We start from the raw sequence: 15,231 nt of genomic DNA, 5'->3' as shown, positions 1-15,231 counted from the left end.
CTCTGTAGCTCTTAAACAGTTAGTTGTTCCCTTAACTGTGAGGAACTGTACTGGGAAAGCACTTGTAGATACAGGGGCCACATATACATTATTGCATTTTGATTTATGGAACAAAATGAAAGGACCTAAAGAGCAACTTGGTGCATGGCGTGAAGGACCACTTTATTTGGCTAACGGTGATGCTACTGTTCCTCTTGGACAGAAAATGCTTGATATTTATTTGCATGATTGCCATTTTCAGGTTCCTACAGTAGTCCTTCCAGCTCAGAAACTTGTCTACTCAATGGTGCTGGGATTAGACTTTATAGCGTTGGTGGGGTTGCAGCTTAATATTAAAGATCAGTTGTACAGTTTTTCGGGGGATCTGGAAAATCGCGTTTTCCCCTTTCAACCACCAATTACCTCGGGAAATACTTGGAAGTCTTGTAAACCACCTGAGTATGGTAAGCCTACTGCATCTCTTTATTCCTCTGTTCCTCCTGTCCAGCTGGAATGGTCAGTGAGTGAGTATATGGAGAACTGTGGGCAGGAAAGAACTGTTACAGAACTTGTTGAGCTAATACAAAGTAGGGTCAATGAGAGTAAATTGCCAGACAAAGAGTCTCATGTTCTTTTTACACTTTTGTATGATCATCCTGAAGTGTGTACTCCTTCTCTTGGCAGAACTCATCTGGTTCAGCATAAGATCGCTGTCCGCACAGATGTGGTTGTGGCACAAAAGCCCTATAGGTTACCAGTACATAAAAAGGAAATAGTAAAGGATCAGATTGATGATATGCTTTTACGAGGCATTATTCAGCCATCTCATTCTCCTTGGGCATTTCCTATTGTACTCGTTTCTAAAAAAGATGGAGGCCAGCGCTTTTGTGTTGATTATCGACGATTAAATGCTGTGAGTGAAAGTGATGCATTCCCTCTCCCTACGGTGGGTGAAATCCTGGAGTCACTTGCTGGAGCCAGTGTGTTCAGTACTCTGGATCTTAACAGCAGGTACTGGCAAGTGGCAATGGACCCAGACAGTATGGCTAAAACTGCCTTTGTGTCCCCTTTTGGGCTGTATGAATTTAAGGTTTTACCTTTTGGTTTGAAAAATGCTCCAGCTACATTTCAGCGGCCCATGAAAAGGAGCTCGTTTCCATTGGTCAGTTGACTGTCAAGCTGCTTTTGAGAACTTGAAAATGCGTCTTCACCAATATTGGGACACCCTAACCATGCTTGCACATTCATGGTTTATACAGATGCTAGTTCAACAGGTTTGGGTGCTATTCTTGGTCAACGTCCATCTATGTGTGGTGCGTCTGAAGAAGTACTGGTATATGCAAGTCGTACACTTACTGGTGCTGAAAGGAATTATTCCACCACAGAGAGGGAGTGTTTGGCTGTTGTTTGGGCAGTCGAAAGGTGGCGGCATTATTTGGAGGGCAAATCTTTTATTGTTGTGACTGATCATGCATCTCTCCTTTGGGTGTGTTGAGACTACCACTACCAAAGCAAACTCTCGCCTGATTCGGTGGGCTTTGAAATTGCAAGAGTTTGAATTTACTCTGGAATATCGCAAGGGAAAGCTTTACAGTGCTCCTGATGCTTTGTCCCGTATCAGTAATCATGACGCTACTCCAATAGTTGCTGCTTATGCTAAGCAAACCCCAGACAGTTTGGTTTTGCTGTTTCCTCTTTCTGACGAGAATATATGGACAGCACAACAGCAAGATATGGTGGTCCAAAAGGTATATCAGAATATAGTCGGTAATATGCAGAGTCCTGAGGAGTCTGGTTCTGGATTCGTTATCTTAGAGGATAAGGTTTACCGGAAGGTGATTCATCCTTCCAAAGGAACCTATTTTCAAGTGTATGTCCCACAGATCCTTCGCCAGACTATGTTGGAAGCATATCATTGCAACACATTGTGTGTGATGTAATGAATTGTATTTCAGCCCCAGTAGTCAATGAGTGATATGGTAAGCAACCGTTTTTTTGTTTTTGTTTGTTTTTCACTTATGTGGTTGCTTTATTGTATTTTGATTTGTTTCTGCATAAGATTTATTGTATTGCATTTAATTAGCTGAATTATTTATTTTGATTTATCTGTCATTCATTTATTACTGTTGGGTAATTAAAAGGTAAATGTTCCTGGGACTGAAATTAATAGAACCTGTTCATTAAATCTGTTTTCCATTCTAGTTACTTTAGGAATGGAATGTATTGATGTGCTGAATGAAAATACAATATGATTGGAATTGAACTTGACTAGTAAATATTAAATTGACTTTACTTCTGGTTCCTTGTTCTGTTGTTTCTTAATTGATAATATCATCCCTATGTGTAGTATTTATGAGTGATTAATTAAATAATTGTGGTGGTTTTTACCCCTGGCGCCCAAACTTAATCTTGTAAGGCCTAATACCGTCACGAACAACTCCAATTGACCCTTCGCTAAGCCACGCCCGAAAACCGCAACTGGCCAATCGTGTCTTAGCAACCGTAACTAGGCGCGGGGGGTCTGGCAAGCTTTCGAGCGAGTGAAACATGCCGAAGTGTTGGGCGTTTGTGCTAATCTGATACCCGGTATCCTAAAAGTTTGGACGGGGGAGTGTGCGTGGATCCAGCAGTGTGGGAGACCACATTCACAACTACATGTCCACAGGATTAACAAAAACACATATTGCTTGGAAGTTGGAAATAATGACTGTTCTTTGTTCATAATGCATATATTTTAACGTAAAATAAGATGATTAAAGACAAAATGGGGGCTCACTGACATACTTTAAAATATATTTCAGCATTTCGTTAATCGACGGCCTACCAACGTTACCCCTGACTGAGTAACTTTAACCCAATCTGATCGCGGCTCACCCGGTGTTAGTGTTATGCCACAAAATGTATGGATAAACTGTTTGATATATAATTATTAGATTATTTTCACATTTCACTTACCCTGCTGTGCACGAAAATAGCTGTGTGTTTCCCATCTGAATGGTCAGCGTATGAGGCTCTGCTGCTGCGCTGGGACTATAGGCTTTAGCTTCAATTTGAATGAAATTATTCGCTAATTGGTTGCATATTATTTCGTGGATATATCGCTCGAATGCATACTGCAGTCCCCTTTGTCTTGCTCTCTCAGATATTTCACATGTTCGCCAAAAATTACTAATTATCTCATTGGGAATGTCTGACACCGGTGCATACACACTGTAATAGACGTGCCAGACACGAAAGCTTGACAGGCGTAGCAACAGTAACTAGGGAGGGCGGGGCTTAGCGAAGGGTCAATTATGGGCTCTAAATTGATCTAAAAAATAATGGACAATAAATGTGCCCAGTATGAAAACCCCCTAATACTGCCTTCACATGGTTGACTGATGTCCAGATGTGTGGTCTGGTTGCTGATGGTATTGTTCAGAACACATCTGTATGAATCATCCAGACACTGAATCTCCAGAGGGAGAGAGAGACCGATGCTGAGATCACACACACTGATGCTGGACAATCGACTGATTCCTTTGTACCAGGACAGAGTCACATCACTCACATTCAACACTGAACACACCAGTGAACATTTTGATGATGATGATGATGATGAGTCTCTGATAATGACAGGAACGGTCAGAATACCTTTTGAAAATAATTTTTGAAATCTAAATGTCCACAGTATCTGTTCATCTATTTCAGTAACATCAGTGTTTAAAGTGACAGAATCTCCCTCCATCACTGATATCGTCTCAATTTCATCTGTATAAACACCAGATACACCTGGAAGAAAAGAGTCAGCATAGATTATTACCTCAGATATCTTTTGTTTATTTGAAGACAGAAAATTAAAATCCATTATAATTTCTTAATCCTAACACAGATAAAAGCCAGGGCCCTGTAAAATAAGTGATTTGGCTACACTGGATGCGGCGCGACACGAAAAATCCCTGCCAGTAAACAGACGTCTAGTTCTATTTCTGACGCACTCTGAGCACTTTCGCTATTTCTGGCACAGATAGGATAGGCAACGATCGCTTTGTTGCATTAAGTGTGGAGGCTCTAGCTTTTGCGTGTAGACTCTGAGTAAGAATTTGTACGGTAAAACACAGCGAAATGTAGAGCAAACTTCATTCCGAAATTACTGGTCATGAGCAGCACCATACTAAAATGGACAGTTCACCCATAAATAAAAATTCTGTCATAACTTATTCACTCTCACGTTCCAAACCTGTATGATTGACTTTTATCTGTGCAGCACAAAAAAAGTTATTATGTGTTTTCTTTTTCAATAAATATTAGTAATAACGATTTGATGTTACATTAGAAATCAGTCAGATCCATTATTGTTGACCCAAACATTTCTGGCATGATTACACTCTCATTGTTAAATATGGGTTTATTCTATTTGGTGATTAATCACTGTTGTTGAATGTAAAAAACAAAGAAGGAAACTACAAAGTATTTTCTTTGTTCCACATACAGGTCATAAAACAAATGATTAAAATTTACATTTTGGGGTAAAACAACTTCTATAAGTGATCAAATATCACAAGAAGTTGTACATATTTTGGTAAATATTTTTTATTTCAAAATATTGTAAATTGCACTTGATATGTAAGTAAAACCGCGCATTGTATCATTAATGCCATTTTCTTTTTTCATTTCTTTTTGAGTGAACTCCTTTAACATTTCAGGGTCAACGATTTGTTTTCAAACCCTAATTGAGTGAACAGTGAAAATGAGGCATGCACTTTTAATTCACACTGATATTATTTTAACAAACAGGCTCAAAGCAGTGCCATAACAGCCCAAATATTAAATATTTAAGTTATATATCCCTGCAGAGATCTGTCATCATTTACCATAAATGGACAAGTAAGGGTTGACGCATCTGTTCAGCTGGGTTGTTATTGGCTGTGACTTTATCGCAGAACTCGCTGCGATTGGACTTTCGTTTACCCATATAAAACGGTGCTTCATGTTACAAAGTATGTTTTGATGGTATTATTAGGTTAGTTATACATTAATAACTATGTTGTGAGAAATTACTCCTTTACCGAGATCCCAACCCTAACCCTAAGCATGTCTGCTCATTTTGTTGAACTACAGCACCATGTTTCCTGTTCCATTGATATGATGACAGAGATATGTGAGTAATGTAGTTTAAAACGTTTAGTAATGAATAGTGGTCGACCGATATGGGTTTTTTGATGGCCGATGCCGATATCTTAGAGAGCAGGGTGGCCGATGGCCGATATAAAGCCGATATTTATATATCAAACATATATACATATACACACACACACATATATATATAATATATATAAATATATATATATATATATATATATATATATATACACACACTTTATATTTATATAAATCAATATTTAGTAAATTAGATAACTTTAATAAATATTTAAAAATATTTAAAATAAACATGCTTAGGCCCTATACTTTAGATGGCAACTTCTTGAATCTGCAATCCTATTACAGTATTTTTCACAAATAAAGTAATTGTTTAAAAATATACGAATATGTGAATAAAAAGGAAGTGAACACTGTAACAGGGCACTCAGTAATGTGCAAATTTTTGTCCAAATTTTTGTCCAAATTTTTAAAAAGCCAAATATCGGCCGATATATCGGCCGTGGCGATATATCGGTCGACCACTAGTAATGAAACAATAAATGTTAAATAAATAATATCTTTAATGGACAAATGGATATATAAATTTGTTCATTGTGCAAACATTAATGAAATATATGAGGGACGGGAAATATATTGATATTTTACTGTGAGCACTTTAAAAATAACCTTTATGCCAGCTTTCCATGTCTGTAAACTGTGCCCAGCATTATTTGGTAAACATAGCACAAGCAGTTGTCCTGCCTATTTCCTCTTTGATACACTAACTGGACTTTGAGTTACAGCCATTTGAAATGTACCCAGAAGAGCATGTTTTTTTGCTCTTCTGGGGGCCATTGTTGGGCCCCTGGGAGTGTAAGAGTAGTACAATCTACACAGATCTACACACACTATTACTATTACACAAGGATAATGCAGCATTCAGTAAAACAACAAAAACATGATCAACATGAATCATCTTCAATTATACTTGAAGTGTTTATAGCAAACTAGCCCACTGCAGCCTCTTGTTATTCACTTACCTTTATTTCATTGAAAACTGGTATGCATGCAAGTATGGGAAACTTTTGTTGCATTGTTGTCACAAATATCCTTAACCAGATCTAAATTTGTATGTCCTATGTAAAATAATCATGTTAATTAATGATATGTAGTTATTTTTAAATTATGAACTAAAGAAATAAGAAACTAAAATGTCTCAAATAAAATTCTATTTACTGTACTAAACACCCCTTTCAATAAACAATATTCACGATACTTTATTTAACAACACTTTATTGGAGGACACAGCATAAAGTTGATAAAGTAGCATACAGACAAATGAGATTCAAGATAAATAAAAATGTGTCTTCAAATATTAAACAACACTATATTTGAGGACACAGCATAAAGTTGATAAAGTATAGCGTAAGGACAAACTAGATTCAAGATAATTAAAAATGTGTCTTTAAAAATACATTAACATTACATTAATCCATTCACAGCTGCTAATGCCACATAATGAGTGCCAGATATATATATTCAGTCACCAATGATACAGAAAACATATTTTAATATTGTGTTGGAAAATAATGATTCATTATCACAGCTAAACTGGTTTCTTGCTCTTCCCTGTACATGTCTCTATCGTGTTCATGTTCTTCTTCCTCATCTAAACAGTTTGTTCAGTTGTACCCTACAGTACAACTGATGAACAGAAGATGTGATCACTGATGTGGTGTAGCTTTTTCTCAGAGAAAGAAGTCTCAACATCCCATCGTCAGACGTTCTCCAGTCCTGGTCTGAAAGTAAAACAAACAATTCAAATGAAGTTGTTTAATGAACAGTCAGGTCAGCTTGTGTTGTGTGTTATTTAAAGCAGTGATGGGCAACTCTGGCCCTCCGCGTCCACTGTCCTGCAGACTTAGCTCCAACCTTTAACCCAGCTGCCGATTGTCCGATATATATATATATATATATATATATATATATATATATATATATTTACCCATATCAGTAGTGATCCTATTGAAGCAAGTGATGCTTGATTTCTTTCAAGACAACAAGAGCTTCTTTCAAGAGCTTCACTTGGTCAAAAACCAAGTCATAACCTGTACAATGTAAAATTGTCAACATCAAATATTACAGCATTGTTTCAATACAAGACATACCAATGGACTCGCGCACCTTTTCTGTCTTCTTTGGGCACCGGATGTTCCTTCCTCACCCGAAACAAAGGACTTTTTGATTAGCTTGCCACAAAATAAGGACTGGTCTTCCTTCTCTGCTGTAAAACGTCTCAGGTTACGTATGTAACCCTGGTTCCCTGAGAGGGAATGAGACGCTGCGTTGAGACATGGTGGGAACGCTCTGCGTGATTGCGTCGTGAAGCACGTGTATAATCAGTTCAATGGAAGAGCGAGACGTCATAGGCGGTGACGTCATAGACCAGGAAGCTATAAAGCACACCAGAAAACAGACCGCGACAGCTTCTGAAAAAGCCTGAAGCAAGTCGATCAGGGCATGCAGGAAGTATGGCGGGAGAACGCAGCGTCTCGTTCCCTCTCAGGGAACCAGGGTTACATACGTAACCTGAGACGTTCCCTTTCAAGGGAACTCGAGCTGCGTTGAGACGCGGTGGGAACCCCATACCCACTACGCCATAAGACAAATGCCCGTTCTGTGTGAAGTCCTTGCGCACACTAGAAGCAAGCAACCTAGCCCCGGGAGTGGAGAGGTGTAGGTCATAAAATCTGACAAATGTATGAGGTGAGGACCAGCCTGCCGCATTACAAATATCCTGAAGGGAAAGACCCGAAATTAAAGCCTAGAGGCAGCCATACTCCTAGTAGAATGGGCCTGAACAGCCACAGGTGAACGCTGTCCGGCCGCTTCATAAGCAAGTGAGATAGCCTCAACTACCCACTTGCTCATTATCTGTTTAGATGCAGGGCAACCTATCTTAGGTTACCCGAAGCAGACAAATAATTGTTCTGATAAACGCCACTGAGCAGCTCTGTGGACCTAAGCATCCAAAGCCCGGAAAGGGCATAACAGATTTAAGATTTTCCTGATCTGGGGTATTAAAGGTGGAGGACAGAAGGCCTGGAGCACAAATGACCCGCACATTTAGTAGGGACCTAGAAATACAACCCGATCTGGGGTGAAGAAATACTACCACCAACCAGGTGCAAATCCAAGTACGTGCAGGTCTCAGCCTCATTTACCACGGAGAAGACGAAATTAAGGATCTCTCCTCAGAGATAGCCCAGCAAAGAAACATTCATTACAGAAATCAAGTACTGTACCAAAAGGGCAGAAACGAGATTCAGAAGGCGTTCTCTGCACCAGGCAGAGAACAGCATATTAGTCTTCTCGTGGAGGGAGCTCTAGACTGGAGTATGGTCTCCACGACCTCGGTCGAGAAACCTGAATCTATGAGCCCCCTCAGAGGCCGAGCCCACAGTATCCACAACTCCAGAGCTCCCAGGAGCAAAGATATCGGGAAAAGCGTATAGGTGTAGTGGCAACCACACCTATTACATTACATCCAGTCCAAGCGGAGCTGGATGTGTGAGGGAGAAACACAAGGGCAATGCATTGTACAAGCGATGCGAAAGGTCGACTTGTAGTTTGACCGAAGTTCTCCCTAAGAAGCTCCACCACCTCGGGGTGAAGTCTCCATTCCCCGGGCCACAGCCCCTGCCTCAACAGGATATCTGCTCTGATATACGAGACCATCAGTGTGTTGTCCGGACCCTTCGCCGACCAACCACTCATGATTTCCCCCGACTTGTGAGGGAAACATCTGTCGATAGCATTATGCGTCGACAAGAAGCCCCCAACACTGGGCCTGGGCGAGGAACCAAGGTTCTTCCACATGACCGAGGCACGAAGGCATAGCCGCGTGACCTTGATCATGCGAAAACGGATTTCCCCTCGGAGAAAACCCCTTGGTCCCGAGCCACCACTGCAGGGGTCTCATGTACAGAAGGCCAAAAGAAACTACGTTGGACGCAACTGCCATGAGCCCCAGCCAAAGACCGTTCACCGAGCGGCCACTCATGACCGCCCCCCATCCTGTGAGGGAAGCATCCGTCGATAGCGTGACGCGTCGACAAGAAGCACCCAGCACTGGGCCCTGGGCGAGAAACCAAGGCTTCTTCCACATGACCGAGGCACGAAGGCATAGCCGCGTGACCTTGATCATGCGAAAACGGATTTCCCCTCGGAGAAAACCCCTTGGTCCCGAGCCACCACTGCAGGGGTCTCATGTACAGAAGGCCAAAGTAACTACGTTAGACGCAACTACCATGAGCCCCAACAGTCTCAGAGACTGTTTGCAGTGAGTGACTGACCTAGTTTTACATTCTTTACGGCTGTGAGAATCGCAGAAATACGTGCAGGAGACAGACGTGCTTGCATTGTTGTCGAATCCCATAATACACCTAGAAAGTGGTCCTCTGAGCTGGGAGGAGTACACTCTTTTTGGTGTTGAGCCGCAACCCCAACCTCCTTATGTGGGACAGAACGACATCTCGATGTTGAACTGCCAAAAGCTCGGACTGAGCTAAAAAACAACCAATCGTCGATATAATTTAATACGCGAATGCCCTGGAATCTCAGAGGAGCCAGAGCTGCATCCACGCATATTGTAAAAGGTGTGGGGTGATAACCTAGGCCGAATGGAAGAACCTGGTATGCTTCGCCCCTGAAAGCAAACCTCAGGAACCTCCTGTGATGAGGATGGATAGATAAGTAAGCGTCCTTTAAGTCTATTGTGACAAACCAGTCCTCGGACTGAATCTGTGACACAATCATATTTAGCGTAAGCATAATATGCTGTTTAATTGACGCAGGTCTAGAGTAGGACGCAACCCCTCATCCTCTTTCGGAACAATGAAGTAATGGCAGTAAAACCCTGACTGTCTGCCGGGAGGAGGAACCCCTTCTACAGCTCCTTTTGCAGAAGTGTCAGTACTTCCTGCTCCATAACCAAAGCCTGCTCGGGGTCCACCACAGTGGGGAGGACCCCTAGAAATCTGGGCGGACAAGAACCGAATTCTGAACCCTTTTCTATAGTGTGCAGGACCCACCAAGAAATATGTGGCAGTAGTTTCCACGCTGCCAGAAATTCTACTAGGGGAACCAGTCTCTCAAGACTGGCCTCTGGATTTGGCTGAACAGTCAGTACGGTGCCCTGAAGCGGCGAACCGGCAGGGAACAACCGAACTGACCGTTCTACGACCCTCCTCGGAGGATCGTATGGGGACGCTGACACTTCGGTGCCCTGAACGGCGAACCGGCAGGGAACAACCGAACTGGCAGCGCTGCGACCCTCCTCAGAGAGTCGCACCCCAGAGGGCGCCGAGGAGAAACGATTTCTCAAAACCGTCCCTGCCCCGGAGGAGCCCTCAGAAGCTTTATTAGAGATGACAGTCCTCAGATCTTGCCTCCCTTTAAATAAGTTAGTTCCAATGACCCTCCTCGGAGGATCATTGGAAAAAGCAGGCACCTCGACACCCTGAAACGGCGAACCGGCAGGGAAACCGAACTGACTGCTCTACGACCCCCCTCGGAGGATCGTTTGGGGACACTGACACCTTGGTGTCCTGAACGGCAAACCGGCAGGAAAACCGAACTGGCAGCGCTGCGACCCTCCTCAGAGAGTCGCACCCCAGAGGGCGCCGAGGAGAAACGATTTTCTCAAAAACCATCCCTACCCCGGAGGGGACCACCCTTTAGAAGCCTGATAGCCTCGGCATCAGGGCTTCCTATTGTCCAAGCTTTTTTAGAGATAAAATAGTCCTCAGATCTTGCATATCTCTAACTGGCTAGACTGCTACCGCCACCCAAGTCCCCTTTGATTGTGGAGGACCCAAATGGCGATGCTCGCTGTGCTGCGAGGAGCTTAGTAGACTGAGAATGCTCCGCCCAGCAGTCTCAGGAACATAGATTGGTGAGGAAGAAACCTCTGGAACGCCGCTGAACGGTTTATTCTTAGTTTTTTGAAAGCGGAGCATCCAGAAGAACAGATATAATTTTATCTTATTTTTCTTTACTTTTAAATCAGAAAAACGTATATATATATATATATATATATATATATATATATATATATATATATATATATCAGTCCGTGGCCACCAGCAGGAAAACAACCGAACTGGCCGTGTGCGACCCTCCTCAGAGAGTCGCCACCCAGAGGACGCAGAGGAGAAACGATTTCTCGAAACCGTCCCTCCCCAGTATAGTTTATCTGTTTTTTCACGACGCAATTCTCGAATAGCGTCAGTGCTGACAACCTCACATTCATCCATGTCTTTATAATTTACCCAGCAGCGTTGCCTAATAAAATTTTTTATTTAGATGGCTGGTGGGTAACGTCGGGATTAAAAATTATGACGCCGACTCGGGAGAGAGAAAGCTAGCAAGCGTCTCTTTAACCCGAGGCACTGTCATACCATGATACTTAATACCCATAGCATTACTATAGTTAGACGTAGGGCATTAAACACATAAAATAGAAACCGACTTATTCCACGATCTTGACACCTCAGTGTGGTGTGGAGATAGGGAAAAACGGCAGTCCCCGACAAGGAGGCTGAGATACAGAGTTTTTCTGTTTTTAGATTTATTTCATCTAATAAACTCCTTATTTTCACTCTCATAAAGTTCAGCTGGCCAGAAAATATTTAACTAGCAACAGCACTAGATAAACCTCCTTTTAAAGCTCCTCTTTATTCAACAGAGTTATGAGCTGACTTATTTATTCATTTATTGAAAACTCAAACATCTGCCTTTTCTTAATATCTTTATTTGTTTTGTTCTCTTTTTCTAAACAAAACACTAACGATACCAATTCCTCGGAACTGGAAATCGCCAGCATTGGATCTGGCAGGTGAAAGCTGAGATAGGGCGGAGCCCGTTCCAACCCCCGCTGTCAGATCCGTTTGCGAACCCCAAAATGCGAGTCGCCGCCGTGCATCGGCAACAGCGGGACCCGCGCGGGGAGCGCGAACCGAACCGTCCTCCTCGAAGAACGCCCGGCGGGAGCGGAGCGTCCTCACGGACAGTTTCTCGCAATGCTCACAGTCAGCCCCCTCGAGAATTGACTGTGGCATGCTCCACTCCCAAATAGTAACAAAAAGCTGATGTGTGTGTCCCCACCCGTGCTATAACGTGGGCAGGGAACAACACAAAAGCTGCTTGCTCTCTTTTGCCATAATATATATATATATATATTGCAACTTGACAGACAACAATAAATATGACAAGGACAGAATACACAGATCGCTTGCTGAAGGCAACAGAAGCTGTCGCGGTCTGTTTTCTGGTGTGTTTTATAGCTTCCTGGTCTATGACGTCACCGCCTATGACGTCTCGCTCTTCCATTGGACTGATTATACACGTGCTTCACGACGCAATCACGCAGAGCGTTCTCACCGCGTCTCAACGCAGCTCGAGTTCCCTTGAAAGGGAACAAGAAAGTCTTCTTACTCTATGTGCAATTACTATTGTTCTTGAAACATATCAATTAAGACAGTTATAAATAAGTTAATTTACCATACGTTTCAGGAGAGTGCATTTGATGAGTAAATACTGATTGAAATATTGTAGAAACTATACCTGGGAAGGGCTGATCACGGGAAGATTTCCTGCGATTCACTAGTAGCTCTTGTGAGGTTTGGCTATTAAAAGTGCTGTTGAGATTGATGTTGTAGAGCTTTAAAAAAAGAGCTAAGTATTCCTGCAAAACAGAAAGGAATGTAATTGTAATACATTATTTGCAAGTAGTCCATTTATATATAACTGTAGGATTTATTTCTGAAAAATTATTGCATATTTAAATGTTAAAAGCATTTTTATTTAATAAATTCACTGATATGTGGACATTTCTATGAATAAAAGTATGTCTTCAATAGCAAGCAATAATCATGTTAACTCTTTTAAAAATAACATGATTTACATGCAAACGGGACTGTTATCAGCAGTGTAACTGATCTGATTACTACAAAATAATCGAATATATGATGTCATGTGACAGTCAGATTAGCATTTCCACTCTTGCAAACAGAGGTAAGTTATGAGGTGTGAAGATAAATCCTGTATCATTGGAAAATGAACAGACAGGGACCAATTTGTAATAATACAATGCAATTAATCTCAACTTTCTGACAGTGTGTGGGACATCCGACTACTTTCCAAGAAGGGGCGCAACTGAATTACAAATATCGCAATACATATGTACAGGAATTGAGGCAGTAGCCAATGACAGCAGTAGGAGTAAAAGCTGCAGGATTATGTACGAGTATACTATATAAATATGGACGAGTATCCTACGAATTTGACAACTTGTTAAATCATGTGAATTATGAACTATGTCCGTACTGATTGGGCTATGGCTTTTGTAAGAAAAGGTTTAAGAAACAAGAAATGCTTTTATAAAATGTTTGATTTAGGGTTAAAACCAACACATACATACCATTGTGAATATTTGCCTTTGCAGCTGTCCGTCTCCTCGGTTTACTTCTAGAAGGAGAAGGAGATTCACATTAGAAGGAGATTCACATTACTATTTGGAAAGAAGCGTAAATGGATGGAAAAGTATAGGTTACTGTAAAGCTACGTCTTTGTTGGTGCTTATCTTGGCGAAAGCCGAGTAAAATCAGCATGAAGTTTAACATCTACTCTCGTGTAATGGAAATCGTGAAGATCTGGATACGTCCAGTGACTGCGGTGAATAGTGCTGCTGGCAACAAGGGAAAGACCTTGCGACAGCCTGGAGAGACAGCTGACAGGAGCTGGTAAGGGTTAGCTACCCTTTTCGGCAGTATCCAGCTCCGTGTTTACAGGATGCTGGAGACACCCGTCCAAGGCTTCTGTGAAATTAGAGAGGAAAATACCCCTAGAGGGTATTACACCCCTATGAGTATGGAGAGTACTTCACAAAAGACTAGTTCAGGTTCTGCAGTTAGCAAAGTCATTGAACTCCAAGCTTGTGTCTGTGGCTGGAGCAAGGCGACAACGTCAGGGGTTTGAAGATTCATCAAGGGAACATGAAATGCTTGAGGGAGAAGGGACAAGGGCCTCGCATTGATCAGTACTTCTTACGAAGTCTGTCAAGTCAGTCGAATGAAATCCAGCGACAGGAAGCAAACCAAAGTTCGCAGGATATCAGCACCCCTATCATAGAGGAGAGGAGGGTTTTCATGGTTAGTGATGAACACATTGATTCTTGTGAACCCGGTCAGACTAACCAGCATAAGAGAGAAAAGAACCTCAACGGGCATAGGCCTGGAGTTAGATGGCCAAGAGCTTTTGAGAAAACTGCATGGGGCACGGTAAACACAGATCTATGCTTTCCATTGGAAAGATTAACTGGTACAGTTGAAAATAAGCTGGATAAATTTGGGGAAATCATTTACGCATATTGAAGTGAGAGGTTTGGTGTGTAAAAAAGGAAGGAAAAAGTACAAACTACTCCTGGAATGTCTAGACGGCAGCAGAAAATTGAAGGGTTAGTTAGAGAAAGGAGGCAGCTGAGGAAGCAATGGAAAAGAGCAGAACAAGGTCAGAAGGAGTGACTCAATCTCTTACAAAGGGCCATAAAAGATAAGCTTGCAACATTACGCAGAGCTGAGCGCCTACGGAAACGCTACAAAAAGAAGGAGCGTGCGAGGGCTGATTTCTATAATGACCCATTCAAATTCGTAAAGAAGTTATTCACCAGTGAGAAGAATGTGACTTTAAAAGCATCTAGGGTTGAGCTAGAGAGATATTTGGAGGAAACGCATACAGATGCAAAAAGGCATGAGCCTATGTCAATTCCGTCAGACATCCCACCTATCAATCCACCAGAATATCAAATGGAGGTCTGTGCACCTAAGTGGAAAGAGATAGAGCAGGCTGAGAAAGGCAAGGGCTTCATCATCTCCAGGGCCTAATGGAGTTCCGTACAGAGTGTACAAGAGTGCTTCAGGAGCTCTACGAATTCTGTGGAAATTGATAAAAGTGGCATGGGAAAAGCAGGTTGCACCTAGAGCATGGCGCCGAGCAGGTGGAGTCTTTATACCTAAAGAAAAAGATGCTATAAGCATTAGTCAGTTTTGTCCTATTTCACTATTAAACGTC

At 42.0% G+C, this 15,231-nt stretch overlaps 1 protein-coding gene and 1 long non-coding RNA gene across 4 annotated transcripts in view; both read right to left on the bottom strand.

The window, feature by feature from the left end:
* LOC143735458 (SLAM family member 5-like) overlaps window positions 1-15,231 on the bottom strand; it is a 220,643-nt gene that overhangs the window by 20,540 nt on the left and 184,872 nt on the right. The window lies entirely within an intron of this gene.
* LOC143735506 (uncharacterized) lies at window positions 6,377-13,631 on the bottom strand. 2 transcript variants are annotated; one of them, XR_013203195.1, is made up of 4 exons: window positions 13,583-13,631; window positions 12,727-12,847; window positions 7,269-7,384; window positions 6,377-6,899 (listed from the first exon to the last, which is right to left on the bottom strand). It is a non-coding gene; the product is annotated as an uncharacterized LOC143735506 (long non-coding RNA). The 2 variants fall into 2 exon arrangements; XR_013203196.1 differs by having other exon boundaries at window positions 7,269-7,381.

The sequence above is a fragment of the Siphateles boraxobius genome, unplaced genomic scaffold, assembly GCF_051911475.1.
Source record: "Siphateles boraxobius isolate OS27281-9 unplaced genomic scaffold, OSU_SipBor_1 13, whole genome shotgun sequence".
Taxonomy (NCBI): Eukaryota; Metazoa; Chordata; class Actinopteri; order Cypriniformes; family Leuciscidae; genus Siphateles; species Siphateles boraxobius.
The sequence above is the reverse complement of the archived record's forward strand: the minus strand, read 5'-3'. Positions and strand labels throughout refer to the sequence as shown.